Source organism: Melanotaenia boesemani, chromosome 8 (assembly GCF_017639745.1).
Source record: "Melanotaenia boesemani isolate fMelBoe1 chromosome 8, fMelBoe1.pri, whole genome shotgun sequence".
In the NCBI taxonomy this organism is placed as follows: Eukaryota; Metazoa; Chordata; class Actinopteri; order Atheriniformes; family Melanotaeniidae; genus Melanotaenia; species Melanotaenia boesemani.
In genome coordinates this window covers 4,608,905-4,635,593 of record NC_055689.1, presented here as the reverse complement: position 1 = coordinate 4,635,593, position 26,689 = coordinate 4,608,905, and the positions used below count along the sequence as shown (strand labels likewise).

Sequence of the window (26,689 nt, the reverse complement as noted above, 5' to 3'; positions counted from 1 at the left end):
TACATAGTTTTATTAAATAAAATAAAATGTAAAAAATGGGGTGTACAAAAGTTTGGGCACCCTTTTAATCACATTGATTTCAACATCTGTAGGGATTATTAGCTGACAAGTGGCAGCGGAAAATTGCTTTGATTAGCCAATTACATCTTCAGTTACAAAGTCAGGAAGATTATCATAACGGCACTTTAACATAGGGCTTGTTCTTAGTTCTTTCTTAGAGACTGGCAACATGGGGGCCTCTAAACAACTCTCCACTGAAGATGTTGTAAGCCAAAATGGTCACAGAAAGCCATAGACCACCTCCAGAGAGCTACAAGAACAGCTGGCCACTGATGGTGTAGTTGTTCATTCTTCCACAATCCAGAATACTTTGTACGATGAAAAGCTCGTTGGAAGGGTGATTTGCAAAAAGCCTGCTTACGTGTTCATCACCAGAAGAGATGCATGAGGTATGCAAAAGCACATCTGGACAAGGCAAGAAGCATTTTGGAAAAGGTATTGTGGTCAGAATAGACTAAAATAGAAATATTTGGTCAGAACAAGAGGAGGTTTGCACAGCAACATAAACACACTAAATTTCATTAGAAGAATTGTGAAATTTGGTGGAGGGTCCATCATGTTATGGGCATGTGTGGCTAGGGCAGGTACTGGAAACCTTGTTAAAGTTGAGGGCCACTTCATTTCCTCTCAGTACTGGATATTTTGGCAGGACAGTGATCTTAAGCACTGGTCAAAATCCACCAAAGAATTCATGCAGAAGCACAAGTACAAAGTTCTGGAATGGCCTTCCTAGACCCCAGAAAAACATGGTTATTCACTATTTACAGGCAGTCAGCTGACCTCATTTTTGGACATGTGGATTAGATCATACTCAGGTTAGATCATAGTTCTACCTTCACAGGCGTGTACAGCAGTACACTGTAGACACTTCACACTACTTTATCCGTACCTTCTTCTTACCATGAAGCCCCAATCAAGTCTGGAGCAATGGAAAATGACATTTTTAGATCCTGACAAATTGGCTATTTTGGAGGCGTCCATTTTGTCCGAGTTGGTGCAGCGAGAACAGCAACGTGGTAATGACATCACCTACTTTTAGAATTACGAAACCGGAACGCATTATAGTTTGACCTTCAGTCACATAATCTGCATGCTTCAGTTCAGTTTTGAGACTCGTTTTTGTCCAAGTTTAGCCAGGCTAAAATGTTTACATGCATTTTAAAAAGTACATTGTCATTCCAACAATAGTTTGTCATCTACATGGCATGTTTACATGATTATCCAGTATTTTTTTTATTTTATTTTTCCCCCAGTTATACTTTGTCCTCCGACATGACTGTTTAGCTGTTTAAGTAATGAGAAGCTAACTGCAGCAATTAAGGTTATATAACTTACTAACTAAAACATCTTGTATTAATCATTATATTAACTTTCCAGTGGGAGATTTCCTCCAAGTCCAAGTGTTTTTGTTTAGGCAATAAATGAAAGTTGCCTCTGGTCATTCTAAGACTGAATCTCTCGGGACTTAAAGTGTAACTCCACACCCTACTTTTTGCCTAACTCCACCCACTACCGAATTTGAAAAATGTCTGAAACTGCAAGGGTTGCGGTGATCAGGGAGCGGAGAGTGGGCAGGTCAGGATACACAGGCAGAAATGATTGACAGACAGAAGCTCAGTTCACTGGCAAGATGAAAGTGAGATTCACAAAGTAGCTATGCCACAGAGCGTCTTTGAGGTGGAAGACTTTTCCCCTCCTGAATCTCCTCAGCTACACATGAACAAGGTGGTCCTGAACTGTACCAGTCTGAGCCGTTAGCCCTGTTACGCTGGCCTGTCAGCAGCTCTGCAAAGCTGTGGAGACTTGCAGCAAGTTGTGACAGCTGCTGTAAGTTGTCGATTTGAGCTGCTGTCTGTCGCCAGATGAGGAGCAGCAGGTAAAGAATAAAGTCCAGTGTTACTTTTACACCCCTCAAAAGCACAAATCCGTCCCAGTGAAGGATCGTTTATTAGAAATTCTGTGAAAGAATAGAAGTCTGAAACTAGCAAATTTACACCAGATAAGTTCACATCCCGTCATAAGCATTGGTGGGCGTGGTTTTCTATTCCAGCAAGGTGAGACCCCTGCTTCTGCATCTGGAGGGAGGGCCTGTGGGCTTTAAAATTTTCTTGTGAAATAGAGAAGCACCAAGTATGGCTCAAGTGTGACTCTACAGTACATCTCAAAAAACAAACCTGGTTTTACCCTGTAGAGGGCATTATGAGCCATTTCTTGACCCACAAAAATACCATTTTTTAAATATTAGTGGTATAGTAATACTGTGTCGTTTACTGCTCAAAAAACACATTTTAGGGTGCATTACCCCTTTAATATTTTAGTCTTACAACAGCTAGTTTTAAAGCTGTTCTAAGCTAATTTTTTATGCAGTTCTTTCTCCTTATTTACAATTACGGAAAAAAAAGTGTCACATTTAGAACAACATCAGAACAACTCTAAAGATAAAAAAACACTACTTTATGAATGTCAAGTTTGACAAATAGCAGCTAGCAATTTGCTAACATGTTATAAACCCTTTACATGGTGTTTTTTTCCCTCTCTCTCTCTCTCTCTCTCTCTCTCTCTCTCTTTCCTCTCCAAAAATAAATGTATAATATCTTTGTAACACGAGTGAGGGAAAGAGAGGCGGGGCTGTGGCCCCCTCACTTTCACCCAAAAATATAGCCCTTGGGCAGAAAACCTTGAACACAACATTTATTGTCTCCTGCTCAATACAACACAATAACAACAGACCTGCAATGATTGTAACTTAACCATGTGCTGGTCTATCACACTCAAAGCACAGCAGTAAAAAATCGTAAAACACAGGCAGTAACACTAAAAACTAGTTCAGTCTAGCAATTACACAATCACCAGGTACACAAACATACTAAGGTCCAGCAGGAGAGGCAACCATAAAAGAATAAAACAATAAAAAGTTAAGCCAGTTCTTAATTAGAACACGTTATAAAAAGTACAACCAGTACTGAAAGTGTGTACGCAATAAAAACCTCTCCAGCAGGAACCAGGGTGAGTGACTGGACTTACTGGACCCGGCCTCTAAAAAATACACAAAATACTATGAAGATCATGGAACAACTGTGAAAAGCTATCTGTTTATATTATAAGTTCTGCTTGTACTATACCACTCTGTCATCTCACCACCTCTGCCTTGATCACTCTCAGATCAGCTCTAGCTACAGGCAAGCAGAGCAGTCTTTTATAGTGCCACTGACTGGTGCACTGAAAACCAATCGTCCACAGCTGTAAGCTTGCATTTAGGGTCCAGTGGTACACCAAGGTAGTAGAAAGGGGAGAGAGAGAGAGAGAGAGAGAGAGGGAGAGAGAGAGAGAGAGAGAGAGAGATCATGATTAGCTCAGTCCAAGTGCTTACATCTTTACCTAAAATGAACTAAAATTAAAAGGCCTTAGAAGCGCATGCAGGGTCTTTGAGTCTATATTCTGGCACATACATTCAGAACTTCTTCACTTTTAATCACACCATCTGCGTGTGTCCGTTTGGTTTAGATTCAAGCTTAAATGTTAACATACATTTGAAAAAGTAGTTTTGGTCATACTAACCCAATAATTTGTTTTTGATCTAGTCTCGTGTAAATATGCTGTCATTACAACTCCATAGTGTTGTCTGTTCCACAGTCATTTGTCCTCTGACATGGCTGTTTGAGGACTGAGAAGCTAATTGCAGCAGATAAGCTTATATAACTTGTTACTAGCTAAAACATACTGTATTAATCACTGCAGTAACTCTCCTGTGGGAGTTCTCCTCTATCTGCTTAATTAAGTCGAAGTGTTTTTGTCCAGGCAGAATATTACAGTAGCCTCTAGTACTTTTAAACCTGCATCTCTTGCACCTCTGCTGAGTGTTTAGCCTCTTTCGCTGTAGAAGTTAATTAGGTTTTCTGGTACTTCCTCTGGTCCTGAAACCAAAGCGAAAACGAGGGTGAATGTTACCTTAAGATCTAAGGAAGGCATCACAACCAACGACAATGATAACACTAAAATGGTACCGTGTTAATTTGTTAGTTTGAAAGGCTTCACAAGGAATTTTTTTTGTTTGTTTGTTTTTTGTTTATTTTTATGAAATGTAAAATATTTTGAACCAAAATAAACTTGAATGGAAAAAGAAAAACAACCATTACATATTAGATCTTGATATTAAATGTAATACCAATTTGTTTTTGTTTGTTATGGACCACACAGATTGGTGTACTCCTACCAAGAGTATGACCTGCGCATCAAACATCTCCCCATGGCGACCAATGTAGCCTGACCTAATGGGTCTAGGCTAGGAAAAAAAAACCACAGAGGAGTCAATCTGTGGGTTGAAGGCTCTGTGAGACCTCTTCAAAATGAGACCAGGGTAATGGTCTATGTCCCCCCATATGTGTATGAGTCAAAGAAAACACCCTGAGATAGGTTCAGGTCATATTTCTGCAATTCCTCCAGGGCCATGGTTTTATGAGTACACAGCCAAATAGGTAGTAGTGAAGATGATGATGATGATGAGTACTTGTGACTGCCTGCTTGCTCTGATCCCTCTCCTTCTGAGCACCAGGCAGACACAGAGTCAGGAGAGGGAGAAGCCTCAGTGTAGTCCAGAATGTAGCGAGATTAGAGTAATTTTATCCAGCGTGAAGACACAGGAAACATGACATCATGATGCAACCTGCTGTACGCCTCATTGTGCAAGTTCATCCTGCCCTCAGGATAAGATCATTTTTGCTCATGGAGCATGAGCGCCTCCCAGTGTCAGAAAGGTGAAGTGCAATAGCTAAACACCACAGCAGATTCATTCAAAGCAGGATTTTATTCTGCAAAATTTACCATTGAGTAAGCTGCTAATGCACAGTTTTAAACACTGATATTTCAAGGCTACAATATGGCTTTTTCGCAAACATCATCACACATTGAGATCTGACCAATTTTTTTCACAAAGTATGCAAAGGATGATTATTTGCTCAAAAAATGTTTAATTTTAAACACATTTGCAGGGATCATTAAAACCACTGAGTGCACAATTGTTTTTATAGTAAGTCATGAAAATAAATTAATATTACATATGATTGGCTTCTTAAGACTAATTCTAAATATCAAGAACTTTAAATAATAAACTGGAAAATAAATCAAAGATCTTCACTTAAAATTAAAATTAAAAATTACATCAATTTGGCTACCCAGGGTAGCAATTATCAGTTTATTTAATTAATAAGCTCCAGGGCATGACCGAGGTGCCAAACATGAGCCACAGTATTGTTGGATCTCATCTTGGCTGTGATCTTTTGCTCCATTTCACTCTTCATCTTTCACTTACAGTGTTCACTGCTGTTCCTACACAAAATGCCACAAAAATCATGAAGTTCTTGGAAAACTTTTCAGCGATATTAAAAGTGATTTAAAAACTATGATGGTGTCCAGAGGTTTAACAACCTGTGCCTGTTTGAGATTTCTTAGGTTTCCTCGTAGTTTTTATCACCTGCAGTTTGCAATCTGTCTTTCTCTCTTTCTTTTTCTTCCTCTGATAATGTCATCTTACGTTTCTTTGCTGAATTAGTCGTGATGCACGTTCAAAACGGCTGGTGTGTTGATATCTGCTTGATAGCATGTGACGCGGCTCAGTGGGGTTTCTTGGCCTCGGGACACTGCTGCATAGCAACGGCCCCAGAAATGCACATAATAGATGTCACTGTGCAACAACTAATGATTTTTACAGCTCAATTCTAAAAGAAAATTAGGAATGAGTCAACAAAAGGTTGGAAGGTAAGAGGCACTGAAAAGAAATAGCTGTAGGAACAAGTTGCAGCCAATTCTGTAAATTGGCTACAGGTCAGTAACATGAGTTTGTATAAAAAGAGCACCTTAGAGAGGGAGAGTCTCTCAGAAGTAAAGACTAGCTGAGGTCACTTATTTATAATTTTAAAATAGGGAAGACAAAGAGAATCTGGGGACATCTTTTTTTGAAAGGACACAGCTAAAATAATCAATACTGGATGTCTGTGATCTTCTGGCCCCTAAGATGGTACTACACGAACCCTTTCACGCCTGGATTTATTTACACTATTAAAAAAAAAAACGAAATAAATACAGGGAAAAAATCAGGAGAAAACAAATGGAAAAAACTGAAATAAAATAAAATACAATTAAATATTAAATAAGTTATCATTCATTCAATCTTTCATTCATTTTCTATACAGCTTGTTCTACTTCAGGGTTGCGGGGAAGGCGGAGCCTATCCCAGCAAGCATCTGGCCAGCAGTCAGAGGCAGGTACATCCTGGACAGGTCGCCAGTCCATCGCAGGGCCAGGTTAATAAATTAATAACAATTTATAAATAGAAAAATAAGAAATACATAATCTAAAAATAAACATATATAAGACTATATAAGACTAAATAAAAGCAAAGATTAACAAAAGTTGTTTGAACGAAGGCAAGAAATGGTTATCCTTCTGTCCTGGACTTCCAGAAGTGTTCCTGAGCATCCACAAAGTTTAAGCTTCATCATGCAAAGAATAAGCCATATGTGAACATGATCCAGAAACCCTAATGTTCTCTTCTTTTTTAAACTGAGGCAAAAATTTCCTACAGAAAGTTTCTACTTCTACAAATTTAAGCATTTCCTCTTCATTTTGCATAAATCTCCCTTCTATTTAGTTTCCAGGTATTTCCAAAGATTGTTGCAGAATTTCTGATCTGTTGTATGTAACTATAATTATATTCCTGTAAATTGTTGGCTCTGTTCGGCGTAATGTAAACTGTCAAAACAAAATTTCATCAGAGTATGTGTTTAACAAAAGAACATAGACAAACAAAACACCTCGATTTCTTGACTAGTGCACAATAAAATTTCTAATCTGTCCACATGATATACTCTTTGATCCATCCCTCAATGTTATGTTACCATAGACTAGAGAGCAGATCCCTTCCAACATAATTTACTTCGTTCATCTTTGCTTTATGAGTAATTCTTTCTACCAAGGGCATATTCTCACACTGTGGGTGTGGATTGTTTCACCTTAGCTTGCTCTCTAAACTATAGCTGAAGCCTCAGGGCTCTTGGGGCCCTGGGCCCTTCGCTCTGTCCGCCCTGGATAACCAATAGCTGGTGGGGTTGACGGCTGTCGATCTTGGTCCGCCAGGGCCTGTGCCCCATGAACGCAGGGGGCTCTGGCTGGGGTTTGTCTTTGGGATGGGGGGGCTAGGGTTCGTGCTCCGGAGTTGCTGCTGATAGCCTGGGTCTCTGAGCCGCCCTGGTCTGCCTCTGTAGAGGCGTGGTCGCATTTGCACGATCACGCTCACCACTCCTCATCACTGATCACTCCTCATTCTTCATCCTCTGCATGCTGACACACTCACTAAGTTGTCCAGTGGGTTTATACACTAAGATATACTTTTGTGTTTTGTTTTTTTTTCTCTGTGAGTGTGTATCTTTTTTTATTTATTTATTTATTTATTTATTTATTTATTTAACGGCGCTGTAGGAGACGGCTGCCTTACCAGTGTCTCTTACGCACCCGAGTGTTCTTTCTTTCTTTCTTATCATTTTATTCCTTATTTTATATATATATATCCTATTGAATATTTTGAACTCTAGCATGGCACTTGCACGTCGTCTTGTTTATTCAAGAGAGGAACTTTTTGCATTGAAGACTGATGTCGGAATGCAGCACAACGTACCGACAGAGCTGTACTAATGGGGAACGTCAACTCCCTACCTAACAAGATGGACGAGCTGTTGGCACTGAACAATCAACAGAATTATCGTGCATGCAGCTTATACATCTTCACAGAGACATGGCTCACTGATGCGATACTGGATGGTAACGTGGATCTACCGGGTTTCACTGCTGTGAGAGCTAACAGAGACATGAACGCCTGCGGTAAGAGCAGAGGTGGGGGGCTCATCATATATGTGAACAAACGTTGGTGTTGCCCAGGACATGTCTCAGTGAAAAAGGAACTGTGTTGCCAGGACTTGGAACTGTTAGCCGTTAGTCTGCGGCCATATTACTTGCCGAGGGAGCTTAGTCACGTGATCGTGCTTTGTGTTTACATCCCGCCAAGCGCGGAAGCATCAGCTGCCTGTGAGAAGATACACACAGTAACAGCAAGGCTGCAGACAAAGCACCCCGAGGCGTTTATGGTCATATCTGGGGATTTTAATCATGCTTCCCTGGACTCTACCTTGGCCTCCTTCTACCAGGCTGTAGACTGTCCCACAAGGAACAAAAGAACAATAGACCTGCTGTACTCCAATGTGAAGGATGCCTACAGAGCCACCCGCCTCCCCCCACTTGGAAAGTCTGACCACAACCTGGTTCACCTACAGCCACAGTACACCCCCCTGGTCAAAAGGATGTCTAAAACCACACGCTCAATCAGGAAGTGGTCACCCGAGGCAGAGGATGCTCTGAGAGACTGCTTTGACATCACTGACTGGGATGTACTGCTGAGACAACATGGTGAGGACATAGAGGAGCAGACTCACTGTCTGACGGACTACATCAACTTCTTGCTGGACGTAGTCTCCCCCAATAAGACTGTCCGTTGTTATCCAAATAACAAACCTTGGATAACACAAGATGTCAAAGCTGCCCTCAACAGGAAGAAGGTGGTTTTCATGAACCATGACAGGGAGGCAATGCAATTAGCACAGCGGGAGGTGAAACAATGCCTGAAGGTGGCGAGGGACACCTACAGAAGGAAGGTGGAGGATAAACTGAGTGAGAGCCGTATGAAGGAGGTCTGGGATGGTGTCAACACCATCACAGGCTTCAGATCAAAGGCCATAACAGCGAGGGGGACAGTAGAAGAATCAAACAGGCTGAACATCTTCTTTAACCGCTTTGACCAGCCCACGGTCCCCCCTTCCCCACTGCAGTACACAACCTCCCTGACTTCATCCCCTGTGCAGCCCCCCTGCCAACCTTTACCCCTCCCCCCCATCTCAACACCCTCCACACATAACAGCAGAACAGGTGAGGGGAGAATTGAGGAAGCTCCACCCATGGAAAGCAGCAGGCCCTGACAGAGTGCCTCCTCATCTGCTTAGGACCTGCGCTGCTGAACTGGGGGAACCACTTCAGCATGTCTTCAACCACAGTCTACAGCTGGGGAAAGTGCCTACCCTATGGAAAACATCCTGTATTGTTCCAGTTCCAAAGAAAAACCGCCCTGGTGAGCTGAACGATTACAGACCGGTGGCACTTACATCCCAGCTGATGAAGATGATGGAGAGGCTCATCCTCAATCTCCTCGAGCCCCAAGTGCAACAGGCCCAGGACCCCCTAAAGTTTGCCTATCACGCAGGTGTGGGTGTGGAGGATGCTATTCTCTACCTCCTACACCGTGTCCAAGTACATCTGGATAAGGGGATGGGCACAGTGAGGATCCTCTTCTTGGATTTTTCAAGTGCCTTCAACACAATCCAGCCCCTAATGCTTCTGGACAAACTGAGGGAGATGCAGGTGGACCCCTGCTTGGTGTCCTGGATTGGTAACTACCTCACAGAGAGACCGCAGTACGTCAGGCTAAAGGACACCACATCTGACACTGTTATTAGCAGCACAGGAGCACCCCAGGGGAAGGTGCTGGCCCCCCTCCTCTTCACACTCTACACCTCAGACTTCTGTTACAACTCAGAGCTGTGTCACATCCAGAAGTTTGCAGATGACACAGCCATCGTGGGGTGTATCAGGGATGATGGAGAGGATGAGTACAGGAATCTGGTCAGTGACTTTGTCACCTGGAGTCAGATGAACCATCTCCAGCTTAACACCTCAAAGACTAAGGAGCTGGTTATTGACTTCAGGAAGTCCAGCCCACAACCACGTCCAGTGACCATCAGGGACGATAAGGTAGAGATTGTAGACAACTACTGGTACCTCGGGTTGTGGCTGGATAACAAGCTGGACTGGACATGCTGTACAGATCACCTGTACAAGAAGGGCCAAAGCCGTCTGTACTTCCTTCGAAGACTGGGATCTTTAAACATCTGCTGGAAACTCCTGTGGATCAGTCTGGGGTGGCTAGTACGCTTTTTTTATGCTGTTGTCTGCTGGGGGGGTAACATGACAAAAAGGTGTGCTAACAGGCTGGAAAAACTCATCAGGCGGGCAGGCTCTGTGGTTGGCATGAAGCTGGACTCCCTGGTGACAGTGGCAGAGAGGAGAACACTAAAAAACTACTGGCTATTGTGAATGATGCCAGTCACCCTCTGCACACTGTCATCAGTGCACAGAGAAGCCTGACCAGTAACAGGCTGCTCCTCCCCAAGAGTAGGACCAACCGGCTCAGAGACTCCTTTGTCCCCCGAGCCATCAAACTGTACAACTCTGCATTAGACAGGAAGGGGAGAAGGAGGGGGGAGAGGGAGGTGTGCAGTCCGCCTGATAGAACACATGCACAATAACCCATACAAACAGTTGCAATAACTTATACGTGCAATAGTGAACTGGGAATCTGTACCACCTCTACTGTGTGCAATGCTTGTTTATATTATTATATTTAACTTATCTTATTGTTATTTATTGCATTCTATTTATACTTTTCTTGCACCTTATTGCCTCTATTTTACTTTATACCTGTATATATTATATCTTGTGCTTATCCTGCTTTACTGTTGGTGTTGTATTGCTGCTGGTACCCAAATTTCCCTGAGGACTCTCCAAAGGGATTAATAAAGTATTTCTATTCTATTCTATTCTATCTGGTACTTCAGTTGTTGTGATACGTTTGTGATGTGTTTCTTGATTTGGTTATTATTTAGGAGCTCTTGATTACTGTCAGCTGTTTTTTGTAAAAGCCATAGGACATTGTTTGGTGTGTTTCTGTACAGGTGTAGCAGTTGGTTGTCTGGTGATAGCTTGGGCTGAAGGGTCATTCCCTTCTATCTGTTGTGTTTTTGTCTCCTCTTTCTTCTTTCAGCTTTCCTTTTTGCTTCTTTTTGCTATCGTCCTCTTTTTCTGTCCCATTCGGTCTGGTCAAGCAAGATTACATAGATTCCATAATTCAAAGTAAATAACTAACAGTAAATAAATAAATAAATAAATCCGCTTATCAAGAGGAGTCTTATACCCATAAACTTCCCCTTGGCAAAGCAAATTTGTTCGGCACAACACAGCAGCCAGACTGTCATTCTGTTTGCTACAATGCTGGACAGGACAAGTTTAAAAAAAAAAAAAAGTGATTGCCAATCACCATCATTCATGATTTTTCCCCGACCACATTTATTCCCGGAAGACAATGCTTACCCACTATCCTTCCAGTTTTTAATAATGCATTGGACAGTTTTAGTAGTTTCAGCCTTTCCTTAGATGTTTTCTCTGCTGGATGCGTGCCAATGTCTTATATGTCTTTTAATGTTTTAGTTATTTTATGTTCAGCACTTTGTTCAGCAGCTGCCGTTGTTAAGTGCTTTATAAATAAAGTTAGCTTGACTTGACCCTTCTTAAACAGGCTAACATCTTTTCCATGACCATGTTGTGTGTCTTTCCACATCCTTGTTTCAGAAATGAGAAATGAGAAGCTGCTCTCTGCATCAGCTGGGGTTAAAAAACTTGTTGCTTGCTGAAAGATAATCGCCTATGCAGTAATTTTCCAACAGGAGGCTTGTATCTATTTGCTTAGTTAAATCCAGGTAGCAACTTTTTTTGGCCAGGCTGCTTTGTTTATCATCATCATAAAGGAGCTTGAAATCAACCTGTTCCCTGCCATGTTGTGTTTTTGCTGCAAATGGGTCCTCTTCTGAGCACAAACCTTAGCAGATTTTTCCTTTAAAGGATCACAAGGGGTTCGAGCCTCTTCCTGCTGACTCTGGGAGAGGAGCAAGGTACATCCTGGACACATAACAAGCCCAATACAAAATACAAAAGATTATTCACATCCACACTCTCTGTGTCCAATTTTTAAAATAGCCAGCCATGGCGCCGCTGTATAGCAGGGAACAGCGGGAGACCACAAACAACCTCAAGTCCCTGATGTCCTACATTTCAGACATATCAGTGCAAAGAAACAGAAAGTTGAACATAATCTGTACCACCTCTTAAAGGAAGCATACAGCATGTACCTTTCTGCACTTATCTCCATTATCCTGACATCAAACTGAGTTCAAACCAATTATATGTACTTTTCAGCTCTGTGTGTTCATGGTCAGATGGAGTTGTTTATTTATATTGTATATCCTGCATGTCAACAGTTTAAGACTAAACACTCAAAAAACTTTATGCTTTTCTTAGTAAAATTAAGATAAGTTGAGACTGCTTGCACAAAAAATTGCCCTGCAGTACCAAATCAACAATCATTAAAGACAAGACTGCAGTCATACAAAACAAAACAAAGTCTATAAATATCCATAAAAATATCTGCAAAAACATAAAATCCATTTTAAAAAGGAAAAACACCTTCAAAAATACATACCCATCAAAATCCATTCGAACTTACAGATAGAAGACGAGCACACTACTGCTGTTCGGGCAATGTGATGAAGTCTGGAATGAATGAATGTTTGAATTTATTCCTTTTGCAGAATGGCACCCTGAATCATCTACCCTATAGGAGGCACTGATACCCATCATAGAGGGTGTGAGAGGGATCTGCAGCTATCTTTTTTTTGCCAGTCTAAAGCTGGGCACAAAGATTTTTGGGCTGTTTTTGCCCCAACAATCGGCACTGAAACAGGTCATCGTCGGCAATCGCAAGTATTGTCGGCCAATATTTGTTCAATATTTACAACCAAAAGTCTTCACGTTGGTGGGGAAAGCCAACGACTCCTGAGTTGTGACTCTGGATTTTGACATAGAATGGAATGTAGCCAATCAGAGAGCAAGCTGACTGGAGAGCAAGGAAGGATATAAAGTCCGTGTGTCATGTTTCCTCTGCTAGGGGTCAGCTGCTCCCAAACGCATCTCCTGTTTATCCGCCTGATTGCTGATGCGATCCAGCTGGGCTGCACCCTTTATATACTTCTGCTTGACACCTCCTCTTTGCCAGATCGTCTGCGGTCAACCTGCCTGTCAACGTTTCACCTAATGCCTTCTGGACCTAGATCCCCGTTTCTGTCTGCACCCTGACTTCTCGCATTCCAGCCTTTGTTTTTCTGCCTGCCTGCCTGCCATCGACCTTGTAATTCTGGACCTGGATATTCGTCTCTGCCCGAATCCCTGACCGGTAACCTTGTCTCGATCATTGTTTGGACTTCCTGATTTATTGAACTCTGTATTGGTCATAGGATTCGGATTCTGATCACGGACTTGACTTCTCTGCCCCGGCGAAGACACACGGGAGTGGCCCCGCTTCCTATCGCCTTCCATTTGGAATCTCTGTTCTCCTCATTGACGTTATCACTAACCATTTCTCTATTCAGCAGTTGTTTACCCAGCTTCAACGAGATCCCTCTTGGTTCCACTGGTCTAGTCTCCTGGCTTCTCCGGTCTTGTGCTCCTATGCTACTCTCCCTATAACGCTGGACGCACAACGATATATGATGAATGAACCAGGAGTGACCAGATCTCTCATATCATATTCACATTGTTCAATAAAACTCTTTTACCTATCCCTAGGATTCTGATATTTTATTGAGTCCTATCTCCTAATTCATGATACCGTGTTCACGCTGCCTCCAGTCTGTGGTGTTTTTTTTTTTTTTTGTTTGTTTTTTTTTTCCAGTTCTGGCTTTTTCAGTTAACAATAGCTGCAAGACCACCATCATTACTTCATTATGTATGTCCTCTTCCATGCTGGGTATTGTGTTTTCTGGTTGTTTCCATGGTTCTTTGTTTTTTTTGGTTGTTGCTATGTTGTTAGATCATGTTTGATCCCGTGAGATATCTGGCTTGGAGGACTAGATTCTAGATAGACTGCGAGACAGCATTGTTATGTGTGTGTTGTTCTGTTCTGAGATTATCAGAGCCACTACACACAGTATGATCAAAACTGTTAAATGCCACACAAGTGACACTCAGGTCAGAGTGGGCCTTGCAAACATGGGCATCACAGGCAAACTCTGCATCCCACAGACTTTTGTAGTCTCATTGTTTGAGCGATATACTCCTGCTAAAATCAACAGACCTATGTGGGCTTGGAGGTTCTACCAGGTCGATTTCTCTCCAGATGTCCCCAAACACACGCTTCCCCTCCAGGTTTGTCATCTCCAGTATAATTCCCTAGCTGTGAAACAGTTAGCGGTGAACATGCTAACAGTTAGTGGTGAACAGTTAGCGGTGAACATGCTAGCTGTTTACAAAGTTATGAAGAAGTGATGAAAACACATCAATAAAACAGCTGTTTTATTATGACCCTAGTTTGTCCCATAAGATTTATGATAGTTTCTGATATCAGTGTTTGCAGCAGGAGAACAGCTGGTTAACTTGTTGTGTTCATTGGATGAAAGAGCACATATTAAATGTTTTTATTTTATGTCTTCCTGAACTAAATCATCTTACTGAAAGTGAGAACATGATTTTTAACCGTCATTCATCAACATTAACAGTGACTCAGCAGATTTCTGATTAGCTTGTTTGCTATTGGCTGTGGGCTGATCAGATACTTTTGGTCTAAATGTGTTAGAGGCTACTTCTGTGTGGTGTTAATGGACAAAATTTCTATTTATTAACATTTTCTCCTGTTATGTGAATATGCTACAGGCTACTGACGCAGCCTCTTTACCTGAAAATCCAATAATCCTGGAAATGACTGCATCATTACTTCTATTGTCCAGGACCAGTTTTCACCTGATCCATAATTTCTCATGTCTGTTCTATTTTCTTTCTCCCTTAAACACAAAGCAGGATTAATGTTGCTTTAATATTCATCAATGTGCTGGTGTACAGATTTTTATTTTATGAACAAATAACACTTTTTCTAAGTATTTAACATGTCAGCTATCACTAATTCCTGCAAACTTACTGCAATGTTTTAGTGGTTATAAGACATTGCATGACTGATATTCACATTTAAGGGAGCACAAAGATTTGTGGTGTTTATGATCATGTATGGGCCGGTCTGGTCCAAAATGCCAGGTCCAATCTTTTGCCCCAGTCCGCCCCTGCCTGGCTGCCACTTTCCCCTTTGATTTCCTCTTAAAACAAAAGCAAAACATCAATTTTCAGATTAAAATATAATATTGCTTTTCACTGGTCTGAAACTACAAATATGTACAAAGCAGTTTATTTCACTAGAAATACAGAAACCAGCTTGGAAAATTGTAACCTGGCATATTTCTGGACCTAATTTATATATAAAGTGCCTGTAATCTTTACATTTACATATTTACTCACACACAAACTGAGCGATGGTAAAAAGCTTTTAGAAACAGTTTTGGGGGGAAAATGGCCTTTTTGGTTTAGTGAAGAGATGCTATGTAGTGTGACAAAGATCACACCCTAGCAGTGTCCAACTGTGTCACCATTCATGGATGCTGTGACAGAGACCTGCTGCTGGGACTCACAGAGGACACATTAAAGAAAGAAGACATGTCTGCTCACTGCTAGCCTTTTTAATTGCCTTATTGAGCAGTCCACAGACACACAAACACACACTTACAGATGTGTGTTGAAGATGAAGGAGGAGCGTGCTCTTTGGTGTCAGATTTGCTGCTGTAAAAATGAGGCCATTTACCTTCCTATCATAGAGCTGTTTTCAGCTTAACGAGAGATCAGTTTATTTCACAGGAGCCCTGAACCCTTTAAGTATATATTTATTTCCATGGTAACTGTTTTAAGACAAGCACTGATAGGGGTTTAATACGACAATGATACAGCAGATAAAATGTAATACTGAATAACAAAAGGATACAGTTGAGTTCTCATTGTGAGACAGTACATGTTTAGTTTTTCACAGGGTGGCTGTGCTGTTGCTATGTGAACACTACTGACACAGCTCACAGTTTTATGACACCTTCAGTTAAATCTTTAAGTTAGACATAATGCCTGCCATCCTTGGCTTTTACCTCTTAACAGTGGATGCATAATGTCTGCACTGCAATTTATTGATGATGTGAGGTGGTAAACATGTCCAGATTAGCAGTCTCAGAGGGAAAATATGAAGATTTTAAAAGAAATTTGAAGACAGGGGTTGCATCATGACTCTCATGTAAATACACCTCTTAAATAGCACTGAAGAAGCCTAAATAGAGCTGCATTAAATAAAAACATAACTGAACAAAGTTGTCTCATATTCATCTTGTATATTTACATGCAAATGTGACACCAAGGAAATCTCCCACTTTGCTTTATCACCAGCCTGTTTCAGCTTCTCTGAGACTCAAGAAAACATTCTTGTCATGAAGAGTAAAGCCAGACCACCTGCACGACGCTGCTATGTAGGACAAGTCAACAAGTTGCTCTTGTAAACCACAATAACAAGAACCCTCTAAGAATATCGCTGATCTGTCTGGTAGAATACTTGTGATAGGATATTAAACTTTTGCTAACTGGACGTTTGTGTTTCTAGAACAGGTAAGATGATGCTGCCAAGGTGAAGCGATGGCTAAATCTGAGATGTAGTAAGGATGAAACTGAACTAAAACACTGTTTTGTCTTATCTGTGATAATGGCTAATGATATGGAAAAAGACTAAAAATGTGATTTTTAGAACAGCATTTTTGGATTTTTCCATGCAGTTTGGTTCACAGTTTAGGTTTCAGTCTTTGATTACTGCTGTCAGCTGATGGGGAGTTTAATTTAGAAAAGTCCCCAACAGAACAGAAATAAAAATGCAGGTGACCTGTTCAAGGTGCCCCCTGCCTCTCACCTGATAGCAGCTGGAAAAGACTCCAGAATTAGAATTAGCTGGTTTCGCAGATGGATTGATAATGTAAGGAATCACATTCTCCAAAACTGAAAGATTTTATTGATTTATTTATTATAACAGAGGTGTCGGTTTATAAGGACCAACTTGGGATCTCAGTGATGATTATAGTCTATCAGGACCTGTTTTTTGCCTCCACAGATTGTCCGGTCAGAACAGGAGAGGAATACAGAACCAGTCCAACGCACTTCTCCTTCTGCTACTCTTTATTGCTGCTGAGTCAGAGTCTCCATACAAAACTATATATATATATATATATATATATATATATATATATATATATATATATATATATATATACATATATTTGTATATAAATCTGTGGTTAAGTCTTTTACACACACAGAAACACACTGAATAACCTAAACAAAACCCATAAATAAACAGGAATAAATTATGATGATGAGTGGGCCAGTGTTCTATGCAGAGCTGTGTTCCCTCATTGAGTGTGTTAACCTGGATGCTGGAAGCACCTGACTGGCTAATTGTCCAGGTGGACTGAGGCACAATCTATTGACATGAAGTCTGTAGCTGCGTTTCCATTACAGTTTTTCGCAAAATAAAAATGATATTTCTAAAATTTTGATTAAGTACAACTGCGATTTGCAGGTGTTTCCATTGAATGGTGTTTAGCGCATAATGGGCCCAACACACAGGAGGCGACCAACGACAGCGACAGGCAAAACTCATCGCCATCCAGGTGAAACCGAACACACAGGACGCGGCAAACAGCAACGATGGCTACGAACTACGATCGCGTTCCTCCAAGAAATTTGATTGGTTATGGTATTGGAGGGAATTTAGATATTTTCAAAGCAGTCCGTGACAGACAAGGCATGAAGGATGAAGAGTCAGAAGATTTTGCTTGAACTGACAGAAATCTTGCTGTTGACTCTGCTGTACAAAATGGAAAGACAACCCTGGGTTCATCTTATTTTACCAACAAGGAAGCAGCATTGCGAATATTATCATTTGAGGGCGGACCTCAAGGCTGATCTAGATAAATCCACATTCGGAGAAATTCACCCTGGCACCACACGGCTGCCTTTTTATTTACATCTGTATAATCTTTGTGTGAAGTATTGGAAAGTCAGACACAGCTAAAATGATGTGTTCCTCCATGTTGAAAGTGTTTGCAGACTGTGCTGTCTAGCCCCCTCTCAGCTCATTGGTCAGTCAATGAAACCCTCACTGGTTGGTTGTAGCGCCATGCCACAGCGACACAAATTTTTACATTTTTCTATTTTCTTGTGTCACGTTGCAAGCCCCCATGTGCACGTGTATGTGAACGAGCACAACAGTTCACATACATGAATGTCGCCTGTTGCTTGGCTGGAGAAGGGCAGAGAGTTCCACAGGAAATGATGGAAAAGGAGCGATGTCGCCTCCCGCATGTCGAGCCCATAAGCTGTAATTCTTGTAGATACTTGTCCCGTGAGACTCCACGTGGAGGAGGAAAGAGATGTGAAAAAAACACCTCATGAAAGCATAAAAACTTTTAAACGCTATTTGTGAATTATTTTTTTAATGTAGATGTTTCCATTACCAATTTTTTTTTTTTTTTTTTTTTTTTTGCAATATTTAGGTTTTGCGCAATTCTAGGGGTAATTGAAATGCAGCTCATAATAGGGATTAGGGATGGGCGATACCAAAATTTTCCTGTCGTTCATGGTACTTTTTGATCAATACTGTTACCGATCGTACAGTGTGCATTAATATATTTACTGCAAGGACAGTATGAAATATAAATAAACTCAAGAACATCAGTACTTAAATATTTTTAAAACAAAAATTATACTGATGAGTAAATTAAACAAATATAAAATAAATCATTTTAAAATTATAAAATAATTAAACTACAGATTAATATATGATTATTCAAATTTATTAAATAGAAAAAAGATGTAATAGTAATATGATAAATATAGTAAAACTATGTGCAATAATCAGCATAAAACCAGGAAAATATCAAAACAGCCTTATCATCACTAACAGAAGTAACAGCATTATCATTAAGGCATCTGATTGGCTACCATAATCATGTGACACAGAAGGAATACATTGTGACTGGGCTTCACATGCAATTTTATTGCCTTAAAACTGTAATCCCCAACCCTGGTCCTCAAGGCCCAGTATCCTGCAGGTGTTCAATGGCTCCCTCCTGAAACACACCTGATTCAAATTAAGTGGTTCTCTGACAAGCTCTGCACAAGTCTGTTAATAAGCCATTAATTTGAGTCAGGTGTGTTGAAGCAGGGAAACACTGAATGTCTGCAGGACAGTGGGCCTTGAGGACGGGAGTTGGAAATCCCTGGCCTAAAACTCTCAGAAGTGAAAACAAATGGCCTGTTTTGTATCGCAGAGCGGTATCGCGATACACAAAAAAGTATTGAATCCAATATTTTGATTGGCTGATAATGAAGTATCGACTCCAGAGCATCGACTGCCCATCCCTAGTTTTATAGTGAACGAGAGGCAGCAGGTTTATTATGCTAGCGGGGACCCTTGGAACATTTATCGTTCTTATTAATGTAGCAAGATAAGCACAGCTATATCATTGTTTATTTCCTCTTTTTTCCACATACTACCTAACGAAGAATCAAGTATGCAGTATGTACTGCACACTGTGTACTAAAATAGTTTGTTTATTATATAGTAGATGGTTTAAGATGTGCAGTTTCACAAAAAACACCTTTAGATGTTTTTCGCTTTTTGGACAAGTTGCTACAACTCACGTTTCCATGTGACAAAATGGCAAAGTAAAAGAGCTGTTATTTTCAAAGTGAGTGACAAAAAAAATAAATAAATAAATAAAAAAAAGAACTTTTACATCAGATTACTTCTGGTTCTATGGTCAGACTTGTCAAAAAAATTCCCATCATTTCAGAAGCTTTGCCTTAATTTCTCAGAAAAATGAATAAAATAAAGAATAAAAAAAAAATCTCACCATGAGACACATTTAAGTGAGAGAGTGTAAAGCTAGCATGATACTTATTGTATCTGAGGCAGAGTAAAAAGCTTTTTGTGTCAGTCAGTCCTGACTAAATGGACGCACCGATGAGAAGATGTCAGCTTCTTGCAGAGGGACGTATTGTAGCCTCTGCATGGGATTAAACGCTGTGATTGGATGAGATACCATCACAAAGAGATATGAAACTGTGGGGAGGGTGAAGCTGCAGGAGCATGTGCATCTGATCCAAAAAATCACTTAAATTCTGCTCTGACAGAAGCTCTTGTGATGAGTTATTTTTCACAGTGATTCCTAAATGCATCACTAGGGATCCTGTCTAATAGAGCTCTTCCCTGTACACATGCAGGAGTAAAGTAAATTTGGTATTTGGTTTGCAGTGGGAGAAAATTCCCCTCTGAGACTTACTGATTCAAATATTTAACTCTCTGAAGAAGCATACCTTGATGACTCTCTGTAATGAAACTGTTTATCAAGATTAAATGACAATAAAAGGAAAAACTATCTACAATTCCTGTAGTTTGAGTGGTAATAATTGGTTCAGTGGAGAGAAACTACTGCAGGGATGCTGGGTTATTTCCTGTTCACTTGCTGCAGCAAACTTGCTAACAGTTGATGCTTCAGTAAGGACACGTTCAGAGTAAAAACAGCCCTGCAGGAGAAAACACAGAGTCCTCACCTCCTGGAAGAAAGCCTGTTTGCTGTCAGCGTGTGGGTGGGATGGGTAGAGAGTCGCAGGGGTAAATTGCTCCATAATCTCGACAAGTACTAACTGCTACTGATGGTTATATAAAAAAGTAAGAGCACAGTATGTGATGTCTATGTTTGAACTGGACTTTCTGAATACTTTGTTATTGTCTAACTGGGTACCATTTATTCAGTTCTGGGTCAAAATCCAAACTAAGGAGAGAAATTTTTCAGTCTGTTTTCATAACAAACATGAACAAAAAAATAATGATGATGAACACAAATTCACCCCCCCCCCCCCCGGTCATGTTCAAGAAAGCAATTGGAGATGATTTGAGCTTTGTGACAGTGCATTATCCTGCTGGAAGTTGGTCATAATCAAAATCAGATGGACCTTATGATCCCAGCCTGAGAAATTACAGAGATAAAGCAACAGTATATGACCAGAATGGAAAGAAAGAATGAGATGCAAGCCTAGAACGATATATGATGCAAAAAAAGACTAAATACAGTTAACAAATATCTGAATAAAAAGAAAAGAAAAAAAAAAAACATTACAATTAGAGCCTGACCGATTGATTAACCAGCTGATTAACAGAGTATGGCCGAAAACACTGAAAAGGTTAAAAGTACTGTAACAGTAATCAGAGAACATGTTAGTTAAAGTACCTCAAATTACACTATAACTTTAGGTGTTTTCTGTTTTGGCCAGTGATATTTTTATTTTTCTACTGTTTTGAATTGAAATGCAATTAAATGCATTTTCAAGACATTCCTGGAGTTTGAGTTTACAATGTTAATGTTAATTAAATGTTGCTTTTTGGTGCAAATATTGTTATTTGATTTAAAAAAAGCCTCTAATTAATCAGATTAGGGTGTGTTAATTCCATTAAAAATGTAACCAAAAATATTCTCATTAACGTTTGACTATGGAGTAAAATTAGTCTTACAATGGCTACAAATGTAAAAGACAATTTGTGTGTAACTTTAGGAACATGTGTGTTCACATTCACAAACAAATATCAAGCAATTTGTTAACATAATTCAGAATCTTGACACACTCCGCCACCCTGAGCTTGCTTTTAAAGCCTGTCATGAGACACTTGACCTGACTGTCTCGAAACTGATGGAAGTTGAATTTGAAGTAAGTCAATCTTTTTGGAGCAAAAACAACAGATATTTGTTTGCTTGATTTAAATAACGTTAGCTAGCACTTTTTTCATACAGTTATCCTATGCTTCGAGCAGCATGGTTGATGTTAGGAAACAATACAAGCGGATCTGATGCTGGAAATTCCATTAGCTAAATAGCAAACGTTATAGCCATCTAACGTTAGCTAGTTGTAATGCTAATTTCAGCATTGTCTGATTGTCCTGCTAACTAAAGTTAACCATTTAGCTTGCTAGTATTTCAGCTAGCCAACTTAGCTGGTAACCTTACAGTAGGCTTATCATTAGCCCCCTTTAGCCTGCTCTGTCCTGAGTTCTGGCTACTAGGAGTTCTGAGCGAGCCTGAATATTCATTACGGAGGTTGTCGTGTGCGCTCGCATGTTAAACGTGGTACACACATAAAGATTTTTTGGCTGTTTGTGTCCTGATTTGGCCTTTTCCTAACCACAGACGGCAAACGCCTGATTATCCTGACTCTTATAAGATTTCTCTGTACAATTATTATTTGGTCTGTGGTGTGTTACGAGCAGATTTGTCCGAATAAGCCGCTCCAAAACGGGTCATAGCTGAGAATCGGAAATATTAAACATGTTAAATATTTCAGAGCCCATTTCTGAGGAACACTGACGACTCATGCATTGTGACTGCATGGATTGTGACGTGGTACGGAAGGTAGCCAATCAGAGAGCGAGAAGGCTGGGGGACAAGGAAGTAAATAAAGTCCATGGTCACGCCGTCTCCAGTCTGTTATTTTTTTCAGTTCTGGCTTTTTCTGTTAACAATAGTCCCAAGACCACCATTGTGAGAGGTTCGGAGGACTAGATCGTAGATCAGTTGCGGGACAGCATTGTTATGTGTGTGTTGTTCTGTGATTATATTTTCGGAGCACACCACACACATAATCCTTGATTTTTTATCTTCACATGTGAGGTAAAAAATCTCATAAGATTAAAAAAGTCGTTATGTGTGTACCAGGCTTTAGCCAGTCATTCATGGCAAGTGAACTGAGAGGAGCTGGATGTAGTCCGGGTGTAGTCCTACTTTTAAAGCGTTTGTGTTTATGTAGGTAGATGTGACAGTTTAGACAACAGCTGATGCGAGACTAACACCATGTAATGTAAAGCAATTTGACGTCTTGTTGCATGGGATGCTCCGTGGGTCAGGTGGCAGATCAATTCAGATGGTAACATCCAAAACGCCATGTGAGTGGCTTATAATTAGTTACCCAACTTTTGGACAACAGCCATTTACCAATGATAAAGGAGCACTACTATAGCAGTCTGTTATTGTTAATATTTATAGAGCTGCTGAAGCCCTTCTTGGACCAAGCACTCCAGGGATACATTCCATGTGGGGAATACCTGCAAAGCAACCTGCCACTGGAGAGCATGACCCTGCAGTGCCTGCCTGCTCTTAGCGCCATCCAAACCATCAAACAAACTATGCTGACCCAAAAAGAAGATGGTGATAGAGATGTTTTTTTTTTTTTTTTTTTTTAATGTCCTATCCAGCATCATAGCAGCAAAATGATAATCTGGTTGCTGTATTGTGCTGAACAATTTGCTCTGCCAAGGGGAGACCTATGGGAAAGGCTCCTCTTGATAATCTGATTAATTTATTTATTTATTTATTTTGAATCACGGAATCTATTTAATCTTGCTGGACCTGACCGGAGGGGACAGAAAAAAATGGAAAATAGCAAAAAGAAGGGAAAGAAGAAAGGAAACAAAAGGAAACATCAATATTGTCATCTGTTGTAGTTAGTTGTGATGTATATAAAGTTTTATAGAATTCTTTGAAAGTGTTATTTATCTTGTCAGGGTCGTGGCTGATGTTTCCTTCTGGATCTCTGACAGAGGAGATGGTTGTTTTCTCCTTGTTTGTTTTTAACTGATTAGCCAGGAACCTTCCTGATTTGTTGCCATGTTCAAAATTCTCCAAGCGAAGTCTTTGCACCAAGAACTGCGTCTTTTTATCTATTATTTCATTAAGTTCAAGTTTAGCTTTCCTTATAGCATTTAGTGTGTGTTCTTCTGGGGAGACATGGTAAGCGTCCTCTAAGGATTTAATTCTAAATTCTAATTCTGAAATTTGAATCTGAAAGTTTCCTTCTTTTTCTTATGAGAAGAGAAGGAAATTATTTTCCCTCTCATTACTGCTTTTCCGGCTTCCCAAAGAACACACGCTGAAGTTTCTGGCAAGTCGTTATTTTCTAGATATAAGGACCATTCTCTTTTAAAGTAGCTGATAAACTCAGGATCTTTAAGTAATGACGTATTAAATCTCCAGTTTCTAGTTGCTGGTTTATTGCTCTTACTTCTCAGAGTGAATTATACTGGTGGGTGATCACTAATGCTAATAGGATGGATTCTGATTTCTGACATGTCATTCATCAGCGAGCTGCTAGTTAAGAAATAATCAAATCTAGAATAGGAATGGTGGGCTGAAGAGAAGAAGGTGTATTCTCTTAGTGTGGGATGGTGAGAGCGCCAAGCATCACAGAGACCAAAATCCTTCATGTACTGTTTCACAGTTTCTGAGGATTTCCAGACTCGATGAGCTCCTGTGGTACTTTTTTTCTCCAGTATAATGTTAAAATTACCTCCTATAATTAATGTGTTATCTGAGTGACCATAGAGGCGAAGAGGGAGTGAAAGAAGGAGGGATCATCAACATTTGGACCAGATATATTTGCGATACATAACTTAACATTTTTAATAGATAATGTAATTATTATAAATCTGCCTTCTGGATCTATGATTGTATTATCTATGTCAAAATTTAACCTTCTATTAATAAGAGTTGCTGCTTCTCTTTGCCTAGAATTATAACAAGCTGAATACACGTGTGGAAACTGAGTTGTTGAGAGAAGATCTATTGTTGAGTTTGATAAATGAGTTTCATGGAGTAATATTATATCTGCTTTCATTTCTTGCAAACGATTAAAAATTTTTAACCTCTTTTCCCCTGTGCCAGCTCCACGCACATTCCAAGTGACAAATGTGAGTTCGTTCATGAACCAACCACAGAAATGAGGCTATATGCATATTACTGAAGCGTGTGTGCGTGCATCCCACTGCTTCTCCGCATGCATGTGTATGTGCCTGTTGGTTGTGACAGAGATGTATGTGCGCTTGTGCTGTTCTGTGTGCGTTCCAGTGAATCATGAAAAGTGCTGATGTGTATATAATATAATGACAAGTGTTACCGTTAACCGTTAAAGGGTCGGAGAGAAGAAGTGTAAAGAGTGAAAAGAGCGACAGTGCCAAAGAAAAAAAGTAATTTAAAAAACGCATCTGTGTTGAGATCAGTGTAGTGGAGACGGGCAGTGGATTTACTGTTAACTAAATTATCTTTTATGGGGGTTTTATGGATATAACATGATCTACTGAGAAAACAGGAAAATTAAAGCACATACCAAGTCAGTAGAGCCACGGAGTGATGTCCGGGTCGCGGTACAGCTGTCCATTAATAAATAATTTATCCACAGCGATGATAGCGCGAGCGCCTTCAGTGATAGATTTCCTCCTGATGGGAAACAGGACTCTCCGTCGGTCCAGAATCTCTCTCGGATATTGGTCGTTTACTCCAAAGTTCGTTCCCTTCAGTTCGCGGCCCTGGTTCTTCACCTGCTCCTTCTGTTTGAAGCTGACGAACTTGGCTACTATGGGTCTTGGTCTGCTGGACCCGGGTTTCCTCCCGCCGAGCCGATGGACTCTGTGAAAGGAGATGTTTTTCATCGTTTCCTCCGGGAGCTTCAGGTGGGTTTTGATGAAGTTTTTCACCGTGGTCTCGGGGTCCTCCTCCGTCTGCTCTGAAATCCCTGCAAATACCAGGTTCTCCCTCATGCTCCGCACCTGCAGATCGATCACCGTTTCCTTAATCTTCTTATTTTCCACCGAGAGACGGGTCAAGCCCTCGGTGAGGGATCTTACCGACTCTCTGAGACCAGCATTTTCTACAGCCAGAGTTTCCACCTGCTTCTGGCTGAATTCTAGTGATTCACGTAGCGCCTGGAACTCCTTGTGGAGAATTTCTACCAGGCTCAAACGTGCATCAAAACTACTGAGTTTCTTATCTATAGAGATCAGAACATCTGTTGAGTCGTTCCCTGGTGGTGAAATAGCTCCAGGTGAATCCTCATTTCGCTGTCTCTTGGACTTAGATGAGGTGGAGGGGATTGGCGTGTTGTTTGGTTTTCCCATGATGATTCTGTCGTGACAACGATCTATAAAATCTGTCAGGCTGGCCAAATCCTCCCTGCTGTGCTCCAGAGTGTACCTTTTAAAGACACTATTTTCCTACTTTAAAGAATATTTTGATTAGACTGGCACAAAATACAATTGAATGAATGTATAAATGTTTGGGCGCGCCTAGTTTGAATCTGCCGTCTCACCGGAACTACGTCACCTACAGCATTAGCGTCACTTACCTGCCATCCCACTTACGTCTGTTTAACAGAGTAGACATAAAGTATGGGCCAGTAGATCAAAAGTGCCAAAACATCCTGTGGGCTGGAAGCAAGGACAAAGCCTTAAGAAAGCAGGAAACCTTGAAGGCGATGGAAAGACAGAGGGTGTTCAACTGCCAGCCATCCACAAGAACCAAGGCAGAAGAGGAGGCTCTGGCCAGAAGGAGGCTGTCAAACAACGAAAGAGAGCTTGTGAAACCCTTGTCCAGGCTAAGACGAAAAAAAAAAGTTTTTCAATACAATGTCAAGTCTGTCTGTGGTTCTTTTGTTAAAGGTGTTGTCCAGTGAGTCGCCCCAGGCCACCTGTTCGCCACCGCTGGACATCCAGATTTTCACCCTCAACCTCACAGATGTGATCATTTTCCTCTTCAAACTGCTGATGAACTATTTTGTCTCCACAGAAAGTGTCCATCCCACTTTAAAATAAATCGAATCAAAATCCAGATGACCCAGCTTTCCAATAGCACTTAGACCCTGCATTTAATTGTGGAACAGAGGAGCTGTGAGACAGTAAGAAGAGTCTGTATAGGAAGCT

General features: G+C 40.6%; 1 long non-coding RNA gene across 1 annotated transcript; it reads left to right on the top strand.

Moving 5' to 3' along the window:
* The first annotated feature begins 1,125 nt into the window (after positions 1–1,125).
* On the top strand, positions 1,126–22,566 carry LOC121644607. The gene is made up of 3 exons (XR_006011300.1): positions 1,126–1,136; positions 1,950–1,953; positions 22,492–22,566. It is a non-coding gene; the product is annotated as an uncharacterized LOC121644607 (long non-coding RNA).
* Positions 22,567–26,689: the final 4,123 nt, after the last annotated feature.